This window comes from Lepidochelys kempii, chromosome 1 (genome assembly GCF_965140265.1).
Source record: "Lepidochelys kempii isolate rLepKem1 chromosome 1, rLepKem1.hap2, whole genome shotgun sequence".
In the NCBI taxonomy this organism is placed as follows: domain Eukaryota; kingdom Metazoa; phylum Chordata; order Testudines; family Cheloniidae; genus Lepidochelys; species Lepidochelys kempii.
Genome location: NC_133256.1, coordinates 273,772,550 through 273,785,892, shown reverse-complemented (window position 1 = coordinate 273,785,892; position 13,343 = coordinate 273,772,550). Strand labels below are relative to the sequence as shown.

General features: G+C 41.1%; 1 protein-coding gene across 8 annotated transcripts in view; it reads right to left on the bottom strand.

Annotated features, from left to right (window-relative positions):
- MGAT4C (MGAT4 family member C) overlaps positions 1-13,343 on the bottom strand; it is a 678,608-nt gene that overhangs the window by 309,886 nt on the left and 355,379 nt on the right. The window lies entirely within an intron of this gene.

The following is a 13,343-nucleotide window of genomic DNA, read 5'->3' as shown; positions in this document are numbered from 1 at the left end:
CTCTCAACTGATCTCTGTTCTGAGCTCAGGGCTGAAAATGCTTTGGCTGAGATCTGCAGTCAGGACTGAGACATGGGAACACAGTTTCAGGCATTTCTCATCAGAGCTCAAATTTGTCACACAAAGAAAGAGAGGAATGGAAGACGTTAGTTATTGGTGGAATATTGTTACTTGTGGGTGGGAAGAAGGCATATTCCCAGGGGGCTTCTGTCTGACAGTTAGGGCTTTGATGGCCAATTGATGAATCATCACATTGGACACATTAGGTTTTGAGAAATACCCAGGGAATGAATGCAGGTGAATCAGTTAAAATGACCAGTTTTAATAAAATTTTGTTAATAATTAATGAAGTCTCAACCATTTGTTCAAGCCACAGGCAGTTATGCAATGCGTAATTTCTTCAACTGCTGTATCCACACTTAAAGCAAAAAATGGAGTTCTAGTTTATGGTATCGTCCAAACTACTAAACAGTGCTGACACCTTGTCCAAAATATTTGCTTATTATTCCATTTCAATAGGCAATTGGCATGCCAAATGGAAGGACAAAAGGCATGGTTATCCTGTATTGTTATATTGAGAGAGAGAGAGAGAGAGAGAGAAAGGGTTTCTTTACAATAGTACAAAATGCTCTTCGTTCCCAAAATCATTAATGCAGGGATTAAAAGGTATTAGTAGTTCACGCTATCCGCGCATTAGTGTAATGCAGGCACTTGTATTGTTTGGATTATTCCTGGCGGCATTTTGCATTGTTAAACCGTATGTTTCGTGTCAGAAACACTGTTGCTAATTTTAGTAATCCAGATAGATATTTGCAATGCCTGTACTGTAAATTACTCCCTGGAGGAATGAACAATGATATCGGTGATGATGACAGATACGGTAAAACTATATATTTGAGTGTGCTGAAACCCAGTACATAGTATAGTGTTTGCATACAAATGAAGAGAATGATTCTTAATAATACTGTTCACTTTTTTATGCAGAACTCATAAGAGCAAACTGATTTTTAAATGTTATATCTTAAAGGAGGTTTCATTCATGCTTTGCAGTTAATTCTTTGACCTTTTTCTTCCAGGTTTGTATTTAATCATCTCTGTAAACTGTACAGTGTATGTAAGTGACTAAATACTAATGGTCAATAGAGAGGAGGGACATACATTTGGTATGCAAGGCTTCTACCAATGCATGCACAACCTAGATAGCCAAGAATGATATGACCTGCAATTTCAAAATATAAATACTGGAGGTTTTGTATACATCATGAGGCATTACTCCCTGAATATGTTCTTATCTGTATAAAAAGAATCTGCTACCTCAGTCTGATAATTACTTGCAGTGGTCACAAGTGAAAAAGTGTTTACTAAATGCACATTTCTGTCAGGTAGATAGAAAATAAACTCCATTAGTTTGGTAATTTGCAGAGACCCAGGGAAACTGCAATAATTGGATTTGTTTCCATTTGAAATTGATTTCCAGTCACTTGAGAAGCTCTGTTCTGAAAAGAACAGATAAGGTATTTTGAGATGACAGTATTATGAAACTGGGTACATTTCAAAACATTTTCTTGCCTTCATAACAGGCCCATCTTGAATGCCCATATAATCTGAAGCAGACAGCATCTTCCTCATCACAGGCTTTTTTCTGCCACCTAAGTGAGCTGAAATTCGTATCCTGCCATACATAAAAATTACAAGCATACATGTGATATATTCAGTTATGCAAGTGAAGGCTGTGCATATCCTTCAATTGGGCAGGTAAAGTAAAGAACTTTTCTAAAACACATTTCACACTCTGTCTTTAAAAAGAAAATGGGATGGGGAATGGGCACATAACTTAAAGCTGAAGATTGAAAACTTTTTTTTAAAAAGTATATTAAGGGTCAAATTTTCAAGAGTGTTCAGCATTCACAATGGAGGCCAGACTTTCAAACCAACTCATTTCCCATTTAGCCACTTTGGCTGTTTCATTTAGGTGAAAACAATGGGAAATGTTCCATGATGAGCACTTGAAAATCTGGCCAATTCATTAAGTGCCTAAAGGGACCTGGTGGTTGCTGTGTTCTTTTGAAAAGCTGACCCTTACAATGAATAAAAGGACCCAGATGAGATCCAAACAATTTTAATTCCTCTGTGAATCCATTGCTCAGGTACAATACGGACCCTAGCCATGTACAAAGTACATTACTCTTGTTATCAATTATTATTATTTGCATTGTGCTGGTGACCTAGGATTGGGGCCCTATTGTGCTGGGTGCTATACAAAGTACAGAGGGACAGACAGGCCTAACCTGTACAAAAAGCAAGACCAAACCCTTGACCTTAACATATATAAATAAGTAGTCTGGTTACGAAGTAAGTGTGCAAAATAGATAAAACTGTCTTTTACTTTCATTAATATCTACAATGTAATTACTTACATATGACACTATAACAGAAATAGTCAATGAATGCCAGCTACCAAAATCTGTACATAGATGAGTTGGGAAAAAAAGTTTGTACAAAAATGGCAGATTGTTCATGACCCTTGCACAAAAGTAAAATCCTACAGTTTCACACAGTTCTAAAGTTTTGTTTCAGAGTAGCAGCCATGTTAGTCTGTATTCGCAAAAAGAAAAGGAGTACTCGTGGCACCTTAGAGACTGTCAAGGTTCCTCCCCCACTCTGAACTCTAGGGTACAGATGTGGGGACCTGCATGAAAACCTCCTAAGCTTACTTTTACCAGCTTAGGTTAAAACTTCCCCAAGGTACAAATTAATTTTATCCTTTGTCCTTGGAATATCCACTGCCACCACCAAACTCTAACTGGGTTTACTGGGAAACGTAGTTTGGACATGTCTTATCCCCCAAAATCCTCCCAACCCTTGCACCCCACTTCCTGGGAAAGGTCTGGTAAAAAGCCTCACCAGTTTGCATAGGTGACCACAGACCCAAACCCTTGGATCTGAGAACAATGAAAAAGCATTCAGTTTTCTTACAAGAAGACTTTTAATAGAAATAGAAGTAGATAGAAGTAAAGGAATCACCCCTGTAAAATCAGGATGGTAGATACCTTACGGGGTAATTAGATTCAAAACACAGAGAATCCCTCTAGGCAAAACCTTAAGTTACAAAAAAGACACACAGACAGAAATAGTCATTCTATTCAGCACAATTCTTTTCTCAGCCATTTAAAGAAATCATAATCTAACACATACCTAGCTAGATTACTTACTAAAAGTTCTAAGACTCCATTCCTGGTCTATCCCCAGCAAAAAGCAGCATATAGACAGACACACAGACCCTTTGTTTCTCTCTCTCCTCCCAGCTTTCGAAAGTATCTTGTCTCCTCATTGGTCATTTTCATCAGGTGCCAGCGAGGTTACCTTTAGCTTCTTAACCCTTTACAGGTGAGAGGATTTTTCCTCTGGCCAGGAGGGATTTTAAAGGGGTTTACCCTTCCCTTTATATTTATGACAGAGACTAACAAATTTATTTGAGCATAAGCTTATGCTTAAGGTGCCACAAGTACTCCTTTTCTTTTTGCTAAAGTTTTGTACCACTCACTTCAAAGTGCACTCACATGCCTGACATTTCTTTGTCCTATGAGTAAATAAGGGAAATAATCTAACCATTACTCATGTGGTCTCACAGAAATTAGAGTCGGAGAGGACCTAACAGGTCACCAGGTCAATTCAATACAGGATTGTTCCCTACAGTGTATTCTCAGGTGTTTTGACCAATCTAGTTTTACACAGGTTAAGTGATAGGGCTCATGAACTTTGTCTCATGGGAATCTATTGCCCACTTTACCCAACTTCACTGTTAACGCTTTTGCACAATATTCAGTGTACATTAGTCTCTTTTCCCACCTTAGAGATCATACATCAAGCACACAGAGGTGGTTATTATGGGAGGGACTGGTAGCGAAACCTGTACTTAAGGTAGCCTGACCCATTATAAGCCCTGACTCCATTTGCCAAACTTTAACAATTTAGGCTGAATATGAACATGCCATCTACCTCATGCTTCCTTGGGCATATGCTTTCTGATACAGTCGTTAATTACATAAATGAAAACTGTTTGTTCCACAGGATCACTGCCTCATTCAGTACATTGGTTGAACAGTTAATGAGTCAGAGGGTTGCAAATTTGAGAAAGGATGTTCTCTGGGGTTTTTAAGGAGAGAAATTGTGAGCTGTTTAATCAAGATGGAGCAAATGATGGCAATGCTTGCAGAAATCAAAGATGATCAAAAGGAATTGTAAAAAGACTTAAAACTGGAGCTGGAGCTGTTTCACAAAATAATTTAAAACAAGACCTGGAGGCTTCACAAAAGGAACTAAAGAAGCATCTGGAGGATTCACAGAAAGGGATGAGGGTTGAGATGAAGGAAGAAGTCAAATCTCTGCTGGAGCAACTACAAAGTGTCCAAACAGGTTGGGAGGCCCAGCCGCAAAACTCCCAGGCTGGAACAGCAAGATAGATCAAAGAGGTGACCAACAACTTGACTGCTATAGACCAGAAGTTTTCCCATGCAATAGTGGAGACTATTAGTAGAGACATGACAAAATAGTCTGTCCCAGCTCAAGTGATGCAAAAGCCCACTATCTTTGAGGGGGAAAAATCCTTCCCAGGAGGCTTATTTGACTCAGCTAAACATTATAACTCAAACATATGACTGAGAAGAGTGACAGAAAGGGGGAATTCTAGCAGTCAACTTGGGTGGCCTAGTTCTGGCCTGGTGCTGAAGAAAGTACCTCCAGAAAAGAGATCGTTTCCAGACCTGATACAAGCTCTTGATATGTGGTTTGGTTCTAGCTGTCAATCTGAGCTGGCCAGGACAGCTAAGAGAAAGAAGGAGTGGGAAAGGAGAAACTCCACTTGAACTGACAGAAGACCTGTGGAGACTTGTGTTTCTGGCATACCCAGATACTACCAGTGATGAGCTGCCAAAATCTTAACAATGGGTTCCCTCCTCACCCCACGAGGGGGTCGTTGTCCACCCCTGTCCCCTGGGACTCCTGCCCCATCCAACCCCCCAGCGTTCCTTGACGCCCCCCCATCCACCTCCCTCCCCGGACCCCTGACTGCCCCCAGAACCAGGCAGGAGGGTCTCGTGGGCCACTGTAGTGGGTGCCCACCCCACCCCTAAGAGCCAGAGGCACCTGTCGGGGGGTGAGGTGGGGAGTCCCAGAGGTGCTTACCTGCGGCAGCTCCCAGAAAGCATCTGGCAGGTCCCTCTGGCTCCTAGGTGCGGTGGAGCGTAGCTGGGGGGGGAGTAGGGGGAGTGGCTGCTCCCCCACTGATCACATCAAAAGTGGTGCCTTAGGTGCCGACTCCCTGGGTGCACGGGCAAAATTTGGTGGGTGCAGAGCACCCACTAGCAGCTCCCCGCCCTGCGCCTGGCCCCAGCTCACCTCACCTCCGCTCCTCCTCCTCCCCTGAATGCACCGCCCCGCTCTGCTTCTCTGCCCCCCCGGCTTCCCATGAATCAGCTGTTCGGCGGAAAGCCGGGGAGGGCTGAGAAGCAGGCCGCGGCTTCACACTCAGGTTGACGGTGGTGGAGGTGAGCTGGGGGGGGGGAGCGGATCCCCTGTGCCCCCCCCCCCCCCCGGGTTACCTGCTGTGACGTGGGCAGCCCTCCTCACGCCCCAGCTCACCTCCGCCTCCCTGGGCCTGAGCCGTAAGCTGCGGCCTGCTTCTCAGCCCACCCCTGCTTCCTGCGTGAACAGCTGATTCGCGGGAAGCCTGGGATGGGGGGCGGAGAAGCAGAGTGGGGCGGCGCATTCAGGGGAGGAGGCGGAGGTGAGCTGGAGCTGGGGCCGGGGCCAGGGCTAGGGCGGGGAGGGGAGCTGCCGGTGGGTGCTCTGCACCCACCAAATATTCCCCTTGGGTGCTCCAGGGCTGGAGCACTCATGGAGTCGGCGCCTAAGGCACCACTTTTGGCCGGTTAAATTTAGAAGCCCTTTTAGAACCGGTTGTTCCTTGCAGAACAACCGGTTCTAAAAGGGCTTCTAAATTTAACAACTGGTTCTAGCGAACCGGTGGGAACTGGCTCCAGCTCACCACTGGATACTACCAAAGCCTTCCAGAATAGACTGGCAATAGATCAATTTATAGATGCATAGCTGGACTTGAACTTTCAGATCAAGATCAGTGAAAAAAAGGCCAAAGACACACTGAGAAGCTATGGAATTTGCCACATTTTCTTGCAGCAGTTCACCAGAAGAGGAAGCAGATGCTAGTGAGGAAGATGGAAGTAGATTACAATGAGTCCTCTAAACACAGCTCTATGTCTAGTATGTATGATGAAAGATGAAATTCTAATCTGGTTCATGACTGTACTGAATAATTAAAACAAATGACAAATTTGGTTTGTAAACCAAGGGATATTGGCAGTAAATGTAAAAATTAAAGAAAACAGTTAAATGGTACTGTGACAAATGATGGTCACAAAAAGCATTGTTAATAAATTAAGACAGGCCAAACCAGACTGTCACAAGTGTCTAGTGACAGCCTCTCCCCCAGTTCAGGAAATGAGGGAACACCAAGCAGATGGGGCAAAGCCTGGTGGAGGTGCAAGGATCAGTTCCACCATTTTTGTTTCGATCTTAACAATTGCATAACAATAATGGGAGTCTGGCTACTGAGTGCATAATAGGCTCTGTAAGGTGGATAGGGATAGTTGACACAAGGTCAAACATATTAGACCAGAGAGACTAAAAACCCTAGGGAACGGGGATCTAAAACTGAACCACCTAAATGGTCTCAAATGGAGACAGTGATTGGGGAAAGGTGACCTATCTGAAAACTGGACCACTGAAATTCAAGCAATAAGGTGTCTTACAAATTCAGTCTGTTGAAATTTCTTTGAAATTTCTTTTAAGTGGTTTTAGGCAATTGGTTTTCAGTGAATTAATTGTCCTGCCCTCGGGGCAGAAACCATTATAACAGTTACATGCAGTGGTAACTTTCCAGCACGCGAAAGATGGGGAGTGGTTGAAATCTGTTTTGACACCCAAGGTTTTGAGGGAATCTTAGCTGCTAAAGCTCTTTTGATCAGACAAACAGCAAATAGTAAAAAAAATTGCGAACTGTGATGCTTGTGTCAAAGAAGGGCACCCCCTAACACTGGGAGAGCCCCTTTGCAGAAGCATCTTGTGGGGCCATCCATGGAATACTTTGCTGTTACGTTCTTGAGAGACAGGCTGGCAGGGTAGTCAATACCTGCTAGTAGCCATGAACTACTTCATGTAATAGCCTGAGCTTACCCAGTAAGAAATCAAGAAGCAGTGACAGTAGCAGGGGTCTTAGTAAACATTTTTTTCACCAGATTTGGTGTCCCAGGTGAGTTACAAACAGATCAAGGGAGAAACTTTGAATTCAAAATGTTTCAACACGCTTGTGAGATTCTAGGCATCCACAAAACTAGCACCACCCAGAAAACCCAGGCGGGATGGTGGAAAGGTTCAGTAGGATTTGGGGCTTTTGCTGGCTATCATTGTACAAACAACAAAGAGACTGGAATCAGCATATCCCATTCCTCCTTTTGATGATTTATAGAACAGCAGTCAATGGCAGTACAAAGTGTACCCCAGCACTCTTCAGGTCTGGGCATGAGCTACAGACCGCAAGCAAACCTATTGTTTGGAGTTCCTGAACAGGAACAAAGGATTTGAACCATTTGGACTATGTATAAAGCCTATAATCCAAAACTGAAAGTTCACACTATTGCTAGAGAAAATTTAAGGATAGCTTCTGATAAAATGAAAAAGCTATTTCATAGAAGGTCATATATGGAAACTTTTAAAAGACGGAACCTGGTCTGGTTACACCATCCAAAAAGAAAGAAGGATAAGAGCCCTAAATTAGATAAATCTTGGGAGGGAACCCACACAGTACTGACCCAAATAAATTAAATGGTGTACAGCATACAGTTGGTCCCAGGACTAAACCCACAGTTATTTACAAGGACCATTTGGGAAGATATTAGAGAGACAGAATTTCAGCTTGACTACTCCCTGAAACTGAGAAGGTAGCTCTGGAATTTGAGGCTGAAAAAGTAGTTACAAAGGTGAATTCCCCATTAGAATAAATGGGCAGAGTCTGCCTCCACTAGCAAATTCCACAGAAACGATAGGTGTTCCTCAAGAGCTGTGTGAAATGAAAATCAGGAAGATGATAGCCCCAATGACACTTTGGTAGGAATAAAATTCTTTTGGGTGGTGATGTGAAACAGAGTTTGACAGAAAGGCACTGTACATATGTGAACAGTTAAACTTGTATAATTTTTAATTTGTTTGGGATGAGTTATTGGGTCTCATTGGGTTAATGAGCAAAGCTGAGTTAGAGGATGTTAAGAGTTGGTGAAACCTAGTTATGGGTTGAGTTAAAACTCCATTGAAGTTCATAGTTATGAATTTACCCTTCAGTTAACATAAGTGTAAGCATAAACCCCCACCAAAGACAAAAGGAGATATGAACCTGCACAGGAGCTTTTGCTGAGTATTTTTTTTTGGGTAGGTGTGTGTGTGGGGGGGGGAGGTAGAACAGACACACACAAAAAATAAAAATAAAAGGAAGAGAGAGAGAGAGAGACAGAGAGAGAGAGAGAGAGAGAGCAATTGAAAGTATGGTGGCTGACCCTGGATGAAACCTGGGAAGAGTTCTGGGGCTATTTTTGGATAAGGTGCAGACTGAAAAGAATGTTCTTGATACTGAGAGCAAAAGAAGCTGTTTTCTGCTACTGGATTCCTTCTGCATTCAAACAAGACTTTGTACATTGTTTGTAAATAAACAAAACTGCATCAAAGAAACACCTATAGCCAATTTCTCCCCCTCTCTGGAACAGCCACTAGACATCAATTTTTTGGCTTCATGCTCAGATCAAAAGAGGTAAGAATAATAACAGCAGTTACCAGTATATAATTGCCATTCTAATATTTTTTCTTTCCAATCCTAATGTTACTTTATCTATAATAGCTGTGCTGAAAGTTGGACAAACATGTTCCACTGTTCCCTGTACCTCTGGTATGATCATGATAATAGCTTGCTTTTGCTTTCAGAACTTCTAATGATGGACTTAACTTTAGGATTTTTTCTCCTATGTGGCAATATATTGTAACTTGTAGGATTCATACAAGGTTCATGCGCTTGGCAACATTCAGGGCACACCCGGAGTGTTGTATAGGAGCTGTGCACACACAGCTCTTCTCAAGGGCATGAACCTTGGAATCTCGCCCAGATGACATGAACTGTGGGAAGCCTCCCAGGACTGGGCTCAAGGCCCGAGAGCAAGGAATGCGGTAGATAGAAACTGGTAAATAAGAATGTTAAACAAAGCCAGTGTATTCCTTTTATCTGTTGGAGAATGTAATGCGCGAGGGGAGAGAAAGAATAAAGGGGAAGGTGAAAAGCTGACAGGCAGAAGTCAGTTGGCAGACCAGCTCGCTTGCTTGCTAAAAGCTCTGTGCTGTCTTGTATTTGAACCGCCACAGTAACTGACGATAGATATCCTGTGAATATCTACATTCTCTAAGCCATTCAACTATTCCAACCTTGGTATAAAACTGAGTAGAACAGGATACCTAATTTTCTTTTAGCTTAAGGGTTGAATCATGGTTTGATCATTGTGAATTACATGGTGAAGTCTTCCAATGTGAACATGTCACAAAATGCAAAAAATCCTTCAAAATATTTTTGCTTGAAAAAATTTTACCTATAAAAAAGTCATTATTCAAAATTCAATATCTTAATTTTTGATGACTACAGTGCATAGTAATAAGTGGATGAATCAGGCTTGGACAGTTTCAAATTGATGTCAATCTATTCTGAATTGTGAACTATGCCACAAAAATAAACAGTAATCCAGAATTTGTTCATATTTAGAATATATTATACATGCCTATTTTATCTTTTTTATTTACTAGTGCTTGGATGATATGAAATTCAAACTGTTTCAAAGATTTATAATGTCAGTGTAGAATATTGGTATGACAAAACAGTTGGAATTTCTTTTGAACTTGGGAAGAAGAATCTGTTTTTCCTCTTCAGTAGCTCAGCTCTCAACTGTTCTGAGCTGTGTGACTGTCATTGCCTGGAGTGTACACAGAAGTTCAGCTTTGCTAATATTCCCACTTACTCTGCTAGAAAGAAATAATTTAGCATATCATGGAGCTATCTGGGAAGAAAGATAGTGGAGCAAATCCTGGCTCCAATGAAATCAATAGCAAAATGCTCAGTGACTTCAACACAGGCAAGATTTCATCCACAGGCTTAAGGGTGACAGTGGTCAAGCAGATGCTAATGTGGCTAAAATGGCAAAAACTTTATGAAGGAAACCCCTCCATAGCCAAAAATGCAAGATGCTTCCCCATGAATAAATCCTGTTTCAGTCCCTAGCTCTCTCCACCTTCAAACTTGCCCAATTTTACCTGAATGTTCAATAGCCCTCCCCGTAATTGCACGTAATCAAATGACCTGGAAGTCCATATGCCACATGACATTTCAGGGTAAAATATTTCTGCAGTGGTAACGGTATATTTTCATGTAGCTTTCCCTTTATGGGACAATCCAATTTTAGGGGGGGAAAACCTTACTTTTTTTTAGATCAGTAGTTCCTGCATTTTCATACGGTTACCCTGCATTCAGTTATGTGTCCCCCTCAGATGAGCCCCAGAATCACATGTTCCAGTCCCTGTGGTGCTTTAAAGAGGCATTGTACAATCATGTGCAATGGTTTATGGGGAGTAGATGGCATCTGAGAGCCAGCTGAAGGCACTTCCGTAGGAGACATAACAATATTTGCAGCCACTAATGGTAGTGCTTTAAAACTGAGCAATGAACTACAAAAACATAACACGCTCTTACAGAAAACTTAATTAATATGCACAAAATGATGAAAGCTCTACAAAAAAGCCTTTTCACTCATCTAAATGAATAGATAGAAGATGAAAATTATTTAGCATATACGGTATTTTAATCAATTGCTTTTCACAGAACCTCTGCGTCAAATTTCTTTATCTATAGAATTTATAGAGCAAATAGCCTTTTAGTGACTGAGATCTGATTAAAAATGTTATTTTCTTCTGAGCTCTTTGATATAGTGAGGCATTGGGTTAGTTGAAAGATAATGTGCAATAGATTACATCTTTCTGAATTTGAAAAATGAGAGGGACAACTGTGGCTTTTCCAAAGCACTGCTCTAAACTGTTACATGAGTCAAAACATCTTCCATTTTCCATCCTCCTTCCAGTATTTTTTTTCCGGTTGCAAATACAGATAACAAAAGCAAATCTGTACTCCTACTTAACACTGCACTCTCTCAGCAATGTTCCATTGAATTTTGTTTTAATCTGTATTTTGGAAAAGACAGCAGCTTCAAAATCTTTCTGTGCAGCTCCTGTTTGCCCTAGTTGTGCTTCATACAATATGTGATCAGCTCCTGGTCCAAAGTATGCATTTCTGGAAGTTAATGGTCTCAGGACTCTAAATGAGGATCCCCTTTTTTGGACTGTACATAAAAGACAAGGAAGCGTTTACTCTCATTTATAATGACTCTGTAGCACTGAGCAGTCACCATGTTTCATCTATCACTTCGATATGGTATTATTATGGTATGCCATAATTCTGGATTTTTTTTTGCTTGAAAATCTCTAATATAGTGAACAGATATAATATCAGAATTACTATAACCCCTATTAAAATTTAATATTTACCAAAACCTAACTTACCTTAATTTTAGAATAGAGCATAATTATGTTAGTTCAGATGCAGCTACATGGTAACTCTCACTAAATTCTTCATTTTAAAGGTAATTGCTGGACCACTATTGTCTAAAAGAAGGACTGAGTTGTGACATTTGCATGTTGTTTGCTTGTACCTCCAGCATACGCTGTAGCCCTCTTAGCTTAGGTCTTATTTCTTAGCATTAAAGGTTGCTGATTAATAATCAAACTCTATTTGCTGTATCATATTTTCAGTGACTGTTTCCAATATGTATACTCAGACAGCTTGTTGTGAGTGTTGCACTGTCGTATTTGCATTAAGAATATCTAGTAGTTAATAATCAATGAGCTCCTGGAAAGGCATTTCCCCCCATTTTAACCTTGGGCTGGACTCACATGTTCACTAACAGCTTCAGGCAGCTCATGAACAAAATGACGAAACGAGTTGCTGCTCGAGACTCAATACTCCACTTTCAGTCAAGCATAAGGGCAATTTTTCAAAGATGGTCTTAAAAAAATGCACCTGAAAAGCCTGTTTTCACATTTATCAGTTGGCCTTTACACACTCAATTTGATCACTGTGTTTGTAATGACTTGGTAGGAATGCACAAATGCCATGAGGTACATGCACAATTATGCAGGGCCATTTTTTTGAGGCTACATTAGAAAACGTATCATAACATGTGTGAGATGACGGCCTGTGTTTAAATGTTTTTTTGACATTTAATTTAACACAGACAGAACTCTGAGCACACACAGATCTTGATCATGGGCTCAAGGGGCGGGAAAAACGGCTTCAGGCCACATTTCTCCCATGCCTCACATGCCAGGAACTAGTTCCATCTTCAGCATCAGTTAGAGAAGTCTTGGGCAGTCTACTCTAAGCAAGTTACTCTAAGCTAGTTACAGCCAAGGGAGCCATTCCAGTAACTGGGTACTCCAGCCCACACCTATTTTTCCATTCCCTCTATGCCCCAGTTACTCCTGGCTACAAGTGGTGCTCACAGCATTATAGCAGCTCTATGCTTGTGTTTTCTCCATGCTGGAATCATTCTTCACCAGCCAGTTAGCTAGCATCATGGCTGCACTGTATCACAAAAGGAAAGCAGGGCTTAGAATGTGGCCCTGAATTTCGTATATTTATATTGGTCTGGAGATTAATGTGACAATAGCTTTTAAGTTTTAAAGCCTCGATCCTGCGAAGTGCTGAAAAGCAAGACTCCGATCCAGCAAAACACTTTACCTTTTATTTCATGAACATGGAACTTACACAATGTACCTACTGATTCCATAAATAAAGCAGCTAATTGGAGAATCACCAGTATTTCAGCACTAGAGTTAGCTTTTTCTGGAATTGTAATGAATTACTGTGTTGAACGAATATGGTGATATTCCTTCCAGTGGTAAATACATAACATTATCAAAGAACCCAACTCTTTCTGGAGATAACAACATCACCTCCAACCTTTGACTATGTCAACGTTTTTTTTTTTAAATAAAAGCTGAGTCACTTATAGCTGAAGTCTTCAGCTTTACAATAACAATAAACATATATAATCACCCAGAAGTGTTTGGAAACTCAGCTACTACACCCAAACCTCTAAAAACAATGAAAAAATTCAAACCAGAAAGTACAT